General features: G+C 32.7%; 1 pseudogene; it reads right to left on the bottom strand.

Annotated features, from left to right (window-relative positions):
- Positions 1-434: 434 nt before the first annotated feature.
- On the bottom strand, positions 435-3,105 carry LOC116119346 (annotated as a pseudogene).
- Between the last annotated feature and the right edge of the window lie 6,956 nt (positions 3,106-10,061).

Raw genomic sequence — 10,061 nt, 5'->3', positions numbered from 1 at the left:
GAAGGAGGGGAGAAAATTGGAGATTGGAAGCCTTTGGGTTCATCAAATAGGGAAGAATTTATTCTCTTTTCGTTATTCCAGCATGTTGAGCTCTATTTTTAAAGTTTTTCTTTTGATTTGCTTTATTTTTAGTATGAACTAACTCACTTTTGGGTTAGGGTTTTGATGTAATTGAGATTTTAATGTCTGATCAATAAATTGATGTTGCTTTCACATTCTATTGCTTGGATTATGTATTTATTCTTGTTTTAATTGAAATTAATTGTTGAGCATGATGAGACTGAGAAGTGAATCATGTATTAGCCTCTTAGAGTAAATACCATTGATTGATTGAACGCTAGAGATATGTTCAAAGATCCATGAAATCAATTTAGGATTCCACTTAGCTTAACGGACTTGGAACTATTAACCTTCATTTTGTTAGGTACGGAAACTTAATAGGGATAAGTAGGAAAATACTTAACCAAAGTTCTCTGCTTCTCAGGCCTTTCAAACAAAAGTGCCTTCTTTCCTGTCAATAGCTCCGCAAGGACAACTTCAAAACTGTAGACATCACTTTTCTCAGTCAATTGGCTAGTATGCAAGTATTCCGGGTCTAAGTACCCAAGAGTGCCCTGCACCATTGTGGTTAATTGAGTTTCATCTATTGGGACCAGCTTTGAAGCTCCAAAATCAGACACTTTTGCTGTGAAGTTGTGATCTAAGAGTATATTGGTGGACTTGACATCTCTATGTATAATTGGAGTAGCAGCAGCCGAGTGCAAATAGGATAGCACTCCCGCAGTTTCTGCAGCTATTCTTAGACGAGTTTCCCAAGAAATGGTGGGTGCCTTGCCTTTATTGTGGATGTGCCCAAAGAGTGTACCATTGTCGACAAATTCGTAGACTAGTAAAGGGACGTCAGTCTCTAAACAACAACCCAAAAGCCTGACCACATTTCTGTGGTTGATTCGTGAGAGCACAACCACCTCATTAACAAATTGCTCAGTTTATCTATTATTTTGGACTTCTTTATGGCAACTGGGCTATTGTCTGTTAAAAATCCTTTAAATACTGTGCCAAAGCCTCCCCGACCAATGATTCTACTCTCATCAAAGTTGTTGGTAGCGTTTTTGAGTTCTTCTGCAGTAAAGATTTTTGCCGTTTCAGAAGATCCACTTCGTTTGGAGAGTTGCTGCTGTAAAAGTAAACCACCGTTTTGCTGAAAGAACTTTTCTTTAAGTTTCATGAGATTTCTCCTCTTCAAAACCAAGTAGAGCCAAGTGCTACTCACAAGCAGAACTACAAAGAATGTGCCAACACCTAGATTTAAAGCATTTGAAACTGTTATGCCGTAAAAATTGAGATCATAAACGAGAAATACATGTATCCTTCACAAATTAACCAAATAGAATTAAAACAAAGTTTCCCCTTCAGTTCAAAGTTAACAAATGAGTTATATCTATTCTAATTATTTCCTTGTGGAATCCTGACATAACAAAGCGGACATTTGGAAAATTTACCAAATGAGTTATATGGTCGTGGTACTAATGGACTACACTACTAATTCTAACCGTTGAAGCTGTCTCCGATTCCCGAAAGAGTGACTTGTGTTATCTGATTTTATAGATGCTCTAAAATAATGAAGGAACTGGGTGAAATTATTCACTAGAGGCGTATTCATAATTAACGATTGCTATTGGGAACGCCTGAAAAATATCTTCTTCCTTTTGCTGGTGTTCAGGGAGTGCTTTTGACACATTAAGAAACAAACAGACAAAATATTAAATTACCTTTTCAATTAAATATTCTTCGGCTTAGAAAAAAAAATTGCAGAAAACATACTTTTGAGGGTGCTTTTGAGGAAAACAATTTTTTTTTTCTAATATATATATATATATTTGTCAGAAAGATCGGATAAGTTAAAATTTAAGATATATTAAAGAGTACGATAAATAAACTTACCCAGAGCGACCTTGACGAGTGGAAATTGACTGGGTAGATCAACATCAACGATACAGCCTTCTCCATATTTTCTTCCGTCGCCTTGGAAGCCCTCGTGGCACTTGCATGTATAACTCCCTTCTTCATTGACGCATGTTTGTGTACAGTCATTGCTATCTGGATTCGAGCATTCATCGATATCTGCAAATCGATTGAAAGAAAATAAACTGCTTTATAAAAACTATATAAAATTAACCCTGGAATACTGCCGAAATGGCACAGAAAAGCACCTTGGCAACCATGGGAGAGGTATGGGTTCCCTTGGTAACCCTTCTTGCATCTGCAGAGATACCCTGAACTATCGTTGTACTCCTTACGTACATAACACTCAGAGTATTTTTTACATGCGTAAATTGACGATTTTTTTGTTTCTTCACATTGGCTGTGCCCAGTTATACTCCAATCAAGCACCATAGGATATTGATCTTGTGGTAAACAGTGAAGATAAGTAGAGGAGAAACTGAATTGGGTTTTATTAGTAACAAAGGCATAGGTGCATGGATTGAACTCTACATTTGAGTGACCTTTAAAGCTATATGCTGAGACATTGATTTCTCTTAGGCCTTTAGGAATATCTATCTGGCAGCATCCGATTCCAGTGCAGGATCCGTCGTATACCGAGGTCTCGTGACTCTTGTTATCACAAGAGGATATGCACCCGGTACTGTAGGCTTTGTCTATGTAACCTTGAACGTAACCATAACTGTCACAGCCAATAACTGTGAACTTGTTTTCGGTGTTAGAAACATTGAAACTGCTGATTTGTGTAGACGACCAGGAAATGCTATCCTCGTCGCTGGGCTCGCCATCTTTTTTGTAGCAGTCGCTTGTTACGTCGTTCGGAACCTGCAACCAGCCATCCAAGCTTATACTTGTAACATTGATATTTGAATGCCGCAAAAATGGCTTGGGAGAATTGTTTAAGTAGCTGCAATTGATGAAGAAAGCTTCATTGAAGTAACAATCAGGTGTTGTACCGAATGGATATGGGATTATGAGGTCTCCACAGGTGTCGTTGCAGCCCGGTTTGGCTATAGGTGATACTAATGTTGCTGTAGTACCAGCTGTTAGTAGTATCTCTACAAGCAATATAAGTTGGAAAGGAGCTCCATGCAAAACCATAGCTGCTGCATGTAATGAATTATATTTCTCTTGTACAGATCAATGCGTAGCTACTCCTTTTATAATCACTCTAAGGACCGATTCAGGCATTCAGCTTCTAAAGACCACCATATGGTCTTCTGGTATTTTCAGAATTAATTTTTTTTTTTTTAATTTTGGTGCTGCGCGCCATCTTAATAAAGTCTCCAGAATAAGCCAAAAATTCGTTTTCATATATTTGCAAGTTAAGACCAAGTTAGTATATCAATGCATGAAGAAGGATAAGTTCTTATTCAATATTCAGCTTCCAATTACATGTATGGTCCCGGCTGGGGTTTTCTTTGAAGCTGTTTGTTAGACTTGAGCATTAAATTTTGATGAAGACTTTAGCATTATAAATTTGAGGAAGTCTTTGTGTTGGAAAATCATAAAATGATCATCGTTTCGACATTATTCTTTTCATAAGTTGTTAATTAGAATATGTAGACAATTCAGTAGCGATTGACCTACACGTCAATACGTTACTAATTGCTGAAATTAATTTAACTATCATATGCTTCGTGTGTGTGTATATATATATATAATGTCTTTCTACTGATTATTTTACCGCACAAGAAAAGAGTCAAATGCTATAATTAATAGCTGAATCTCCAGGTATTAGTTAATATGGGAAGTGTTGTTATTAGATAGAGGTTATGAGAGATTATGATAAAAAACAAAATAATTTTAAATTAATGTTAACGTGCCAAGGAGAGAGGGAAAATGAATTCTAGCTACAATGTGCTAAAAACAAGGGTCCCACCATACGTGAAGGTCACGCGGAGAAATAATTACTAATGACGACCAAAAAATAAGGTCCCACCGTACGTGAAGGTCACGCGGAGAAATAATTACTAGTGACGACCAAAAAATAAGGTCCCACAAGCGTGAAGCTCATGCGAAGAAATAATTAATAGTCTTGATGACCAAAAAATAGGGTCCCACAAACGTGAATCTCAAGCAGATTTATCATTATCAAACATAAATAAAATTGAAAAAAAAAGTAACATTAATTTGATTTACACTTTTTTCCTCTTACATATTGAAAAATATTTTTTGTTTTATGTTTGTTAAAGGTCATCCAATCAATTTAGTTTTTTGTTTTAATTATAAGAAAATAATCCTCATCTCATGTTTATCAAAAATTACAAATTGAACCATAGAAAAAAAAAAGAATATCAATTTACTGATCAAGAAAATTATAATATCAATATTTAATCCTATATATACTAGAATTTCCAATAACATGCATGACAAATACCAAGAGAATTGTGTATGATGTTAGTGATTATCTCACGAAGTGGAATAAGATGGAGGTCTAAAAATCAATCCCTTCACATTAACTTGGATTGGACGAAATCAACTTTAACTTATGTGTGATATTTATAAGCTTAGTATTAATGGGTTTTAGTCGCAATTACTGTCTACAACATGTCAATTTTATTTTTATTAAATTTCATAAGATATGTTGAAATTTTGTTGATGTAACTTAATCTATACTTTAGAATATTAAAGGCTTAAATACTTGATAGTCTACTGACGCTTTCATTTCTTTTACTTTTCCGCGTGAGCTCAGAGTACAACAAATGCCACTGGACCTTTCCTTGAAGACTGGGTCATGACTAGGCTTCGAAATGAAAAATAGTCCAAAACTCTACCAATCTTTCATCTGGTAAAAGAGTACTTCACATTTTGTGGTAGGCACAGCATATTGATGTGCAGCTACCCCTTTTATAATTACTCTAGCGGACCAATTCAAGCATTCAGCTCATGAAGTCCACCATTTAGTTTTTAGTAATGGGTACTGCCATCTTAAGGCTCCGCAATAAGCCAATACTTTGTTTAATTACAAATATTCTGAATTACCAAGTTAGTATGAATGAATCTTATTCAAGTTTTTCATGTATAAATTTCTTATACGGTCCCAGCTGAGGTTTTCTTTGAAGCTGCTCCTTAGACTTTGGGGTATTATAAATTTAATTAAGTCCTTGTTTGGGAAAGAAGAAAATAATTTAGATATTCCCAAGTTGGTAATGATAATATGAAGCCATTTCAATCACCGTGGATGTTACTGTAGAGCCTTGTCGAGATTTCTAATAATCTTTATTCCTTCTTTGATTTGTATAAAACTTTCGCACAATATATTTGATATTTTAAATTCATAAGAAAAATAAATAAATCGTCATTTTGGCCAACATGTTAACAGTTGTTGAAGACAATTAATCAGCATTAATTTAACCAATATAATGATAGTGGCCGGCTGCAGATATGTTAATCTCCATTTGCCAACTGGCCAGTATTTAATAATCTAGTTTAACCAATTAAATCACTTAGAAATGCATTTGTATCATTATATTTTTCTTTCTAAGATTGATTGAATAGATAGAAGTTAACTGATTAAATTCATCAGTTGATGATTATACAAAGAAAATATAAAGGCTGAATGAGATAAAGTACTACTCAAGTATAAAATTAATGAGAAACTATCTAATTGAAAAATGATAGAGTTACCAAAAAGTTTATACCGAATTTGTGCACCGAATAACGTGACAAAATCCTGACCGTTGATTTATATTAACTGATAATAAATCAACGGTCATGATTTTACCACGTCATTCGATGCATAAATTCGGTACACACCCGTCGGTAACTGTAGTATTACTCCTATCAAATTATTAATTTGAAATAGGAGCATGAGCTTATGGACGACCAAGCCACTGCAGTCCCTTTCTTAGCAGTTATTTTCTTCTTCTTATAGGCCAATTTGAAAATTTATCAATAAAATTGCGGGTTGAAAATAAAAACGACGTTGTTGACTTGGTCCTTACTCCTTGGATGTTCCAAGATTGTCACATTTGAGAGGAATTGCTTGAGATAAAGATCAATTCATAATCCAATCTTATCAATTTTTTTTCATAACCCTTATGTGATAGTTCGTAATTGGATATACTCATAACGAGCAAACAAAATCTATTTATGAGTTGATCAATCGTAAATTATCACATATTAAAAATATATGAGATTGAGGTATAAATATAATATTACCCTTAAAAGCTTGATCTTAAAAACTCTTAACACATTTAATATTACCACATCTCCACGTCAACTTCAGGTTTAGAATATATTGAGCCCCGCTCATGACAACCCTTCGTCCAAAGTGTGTAAATACTGCAAATGGTTTTTCCTTGATTACTATTGCTGTCCTTCCATTTCTTCAATTTTTTAATTGTACTACTAGGTGATCCACACCCTTCAAGTTCATCTAAGTGACGTAATCTTTTCATTATTTTATAACATCACAGTTTTGGCGGCTCAAATATAATTTTCGTTAAGTTCTACTGCCATATTTTATATCAAAATTTGTATAGTATTCTAAATATATTTACAATTAAGGGTACATTAATCAAATATTATATTATTTAAAACAGGTCTTTCTATGTTATTATGACGCAACGAGTTAGCATGATAAAACAAGACTAGCATTCAGCTACATCTTAAGAACTGATAAAAAATCTCAATCATGAAACTTAAGCCTTAAAATCTAGGACAAATCTAAATAATTCATTGAGTATTCTCTGAAACGAAAAATAAGTTTATATAGGGTGACAATCAACTCTAATGAGACTTCTAATAACAAAATGAAATAAAAACTAAATTAATTAAAATAAGAAAACAAAAAATAAAATAGGAAAAACACGCAAATAACTAAAACAGTCCCAAAAGACAACAAAATGGTGGATTTTGACCTCGAAATAAGCTTTGCAATAGTATTTTACGGGCCCTGTAACTCTTCTCGAATCATAAGTTATGGCTGTTTGAATGAGACATGCTCGTTTAGGATCTTTAGGCTTACGTATGGACTTCTGACGTTCAGCCCACTCTATGAATTCATCTGTTAGATGTTCTACGTCATATTATTTGCTTTTGTTTGTGTGTGTGTGTGTTTAGTCTAACCAAAAAGATGATGAGAGAAAGATAGTTTTGTTATTTATTAAAGCCTAAAAGGATTTTTTTAAAATTTTTTTTTAAGGTTTTTATCCGGTTGTGAGGACTGTCCATCATAGGCTAGCTAAACACTTAGTCTCACTAATAACATAACACCTTTCGCAAGCATAAAACACACACACTATAGACTTAAGCGTGTCTGGAAAAGGAAAACCTTTTAGTCTGGCAAGATACATGTACTAAATGTAGACTAAATAGCTGGTTGCCGAGCAAAATATAATCTAAATTGAACTTTTGTTATATTTATAATGAATAATACTAAACTTATAAATACTCTATACAAAATCAGTCATATAAGCTGATTTAATAACACTCTTACATTATTATATCATTCATTATTATTTAATATATATTTATTAAATTAATTTTTTTTTTTTAAAGGCATATGGTTAGGTTAATTCATGAGCTAGCCGGACAATCTAAAACTCAGGTGAAACACGGTAAAATTTCATGAGAGAGAGAGAGCCAAAAGACGTGTCGTGGTAAGATTTACGAAGCATTTATGTGTTTGTCATGGGGCATGACTACTTTCGTTTATGCACCAAATTCTCTATTCAATTATGGCTGCTAGATAAAAGTCTATTTCACGATGTGAAAGGTAGACTTCGATGTCTTCATACTATAGAAAGCGTTTATTACTTTATTTGTTTAAATATGATGTACATGAGTCAGTTAATTATTTATAATCCATTTATCAGTCATAGGCACATAAAGGTAAGAGAACAAGAAAGATGAAGTTAATTAACTTACTTGCATTGCATCTACTGATTACAAGACATGTTGCCATAACACATTCGCGATCTTCTCTTCTAATTTTAATTTTTAATTATATTTTATCTCATACATTGAAATTAGTATTTACTTAATTAAAACTCTTTTTTTTTAATTTCTACCCTTGTAATTCTTCTATTATTAAATTGATTTTAACTTGTTCGTAGAAAATCCAAACAATGAATTATCATGTGTTTATTTTGACTTAATTTTGTCGATTTATATATATTACAAGAGTTGAACAATTTAGAGGAAACATCTATTTAATCAGAACGTGTCTAGTCTGTTAAGATGTCTTGTTTTAGAAGTGACTTATAAGCAACCACTCGTTTCTTTATTTCTTCAAATTTTCCTATAGATCTGTAGAGATTTAATTCACACGGTTGCAAAGTTTTCAAATTTTTTACCGGTGAAAGAAACCCAAAAGGAATAAGGATAGGTCCCGCTACTTGAGACTTTCTCATATCTAATGAATTAATTAGAACGGCAGACCTTGACCTAAAACGCGAATATCAGAAATTTTTAATATCCATTTTATAAGTAAGGTGTGACCTAATACTGTATATTTTTAATAAAAGGTGAAAATGAAAATAGAGTGGACTTCTTTGATTGACGAACCATTCAAAAGAGAAAATTATGGAAACTTTTCCTTGTGATAAACCTCGTTTTGGTTATTACGATATTATATTAGGATTTATTATTTTATTTTATTAAGTTCTTTAACATAAGATTTTGTTTTATTACATTACACAAACTACAATTTATGTATACCTATATTTTGAGAAATTATATTAAATGTTACTATTTTAGGGGTGGAGTTGAAAAGTAGTACTATTTTTTAAAAAAAATTCTCACAATATAGCAAAATGACATCATACACTATTTCTACGGATGAAAATGCCCCTATTCACAAATTCTTAAACCTTTAATCAAAACTCATCTTGAACCCTTAAAACCCATCTAACCATTCTCCATAATTATAATCACTATCAAATCATAGGATATTTATATAGATGCGTGGTTAATGTTGGTTTTTTGGGTTAACTTTTCAGAGAGGATGTTAAAAATTGAAAATTTTGATAATTTTTTACGAAACTTATATGACTGCTTATGGGAAGGCATTAGAGGGTATTGATGACATTGGTAATTTTTTCAGTCCCAAGGTTAAAGATGATGAAAACTGTCCGATACGACTATAGGGTATATATGTAATTTTCACAAAGGGGTTTTTTGATACCCTCCGATGGCCTCCGCTGATTACAGATACCACCTATCTACATAAAATTAACATGTTTCTTACTCACATAATCGAATAAAAATCGGTTTACAGCTTTGGTTTTCAAATTCTTCAATGGAGGGAAGGATTAGTCTAACTTTGAAGGAGATGGGTGAACCTTTAATTTTGTAATAGAGTTTAATTATAATAGAGTTTCAAGTGTAAGTCAAATTTTGTAATTAATAAAAAAAAAATTAAAAATTTATAAATAACTTTAATTTTACAGAAATAAAAAAAATACAAATATATATTTTAAAGAATTTTAGGGATAAGTTGGTAAAGCTAAAAGTAAATCTTTGGGTACATACATAATCATAGTGTTCAGTTACAATCAACTAACCATTTTAACAGCAAAAAGTGACAATAATGGGTAAAAATGGTAGTTTATCAAAGAGTAAACCACTTTTTCCACCCAATGTTTGCCTAAATGACACTTTTCCTTCCAAAGTTAATATTTTGCTACTATCCAAAGCCGATTTCGGCTAATTTTGGTGGCAAAAATTCTCTCTGTCACCACCATTTGAACATTTGGTCTCTTCTTTACAAAACTCCTCTCACTATAATTCTTAGCTGATTTTCAGCTGATTCTGGCAACAAATATTCAATTGATCACCACCATTTGATCCATTAACCTAGGTAGTAATGGTCTTTTTGGCCATTAAAGAAATTTCAAAGAGAGCCAATTAATTATAACTCCGGCAGAAGGACACAGAAATATATTATAAAGAAACCAAACTTGGCTTAATTTAATCATTTGCGCCCACTACTAACAAGACGTGCTGTGATAAAAATCGACTCTCAGACATAGTCTTTTACATGAAACGATCACTTCTAATAGAAAGTTTAAAATCTTCCTCAATGTTATAGTATGAGACGCCAAGACACA

The sequence above is a fragment of the Pistacia vera genome, unplaced genomic scaffold (genome assembly GCF_008641045.1).
Source record: "Pistacia vera cultivar Batoury unplaced genomic scaffold, PisVer_v2 Contig882, whole genome shotgun sequence".
Taxonomy (NCBI): domain Eukaryota; kingdom Viridiplantae; phylum Streptophyta; class Magnoliopsida; order Sapindales; family Anacardiaceae; genus Pistacia; species Pistacia vera.
This window is presented reverse-complemented; position numbering and strand designations above follow the sequence as displayed.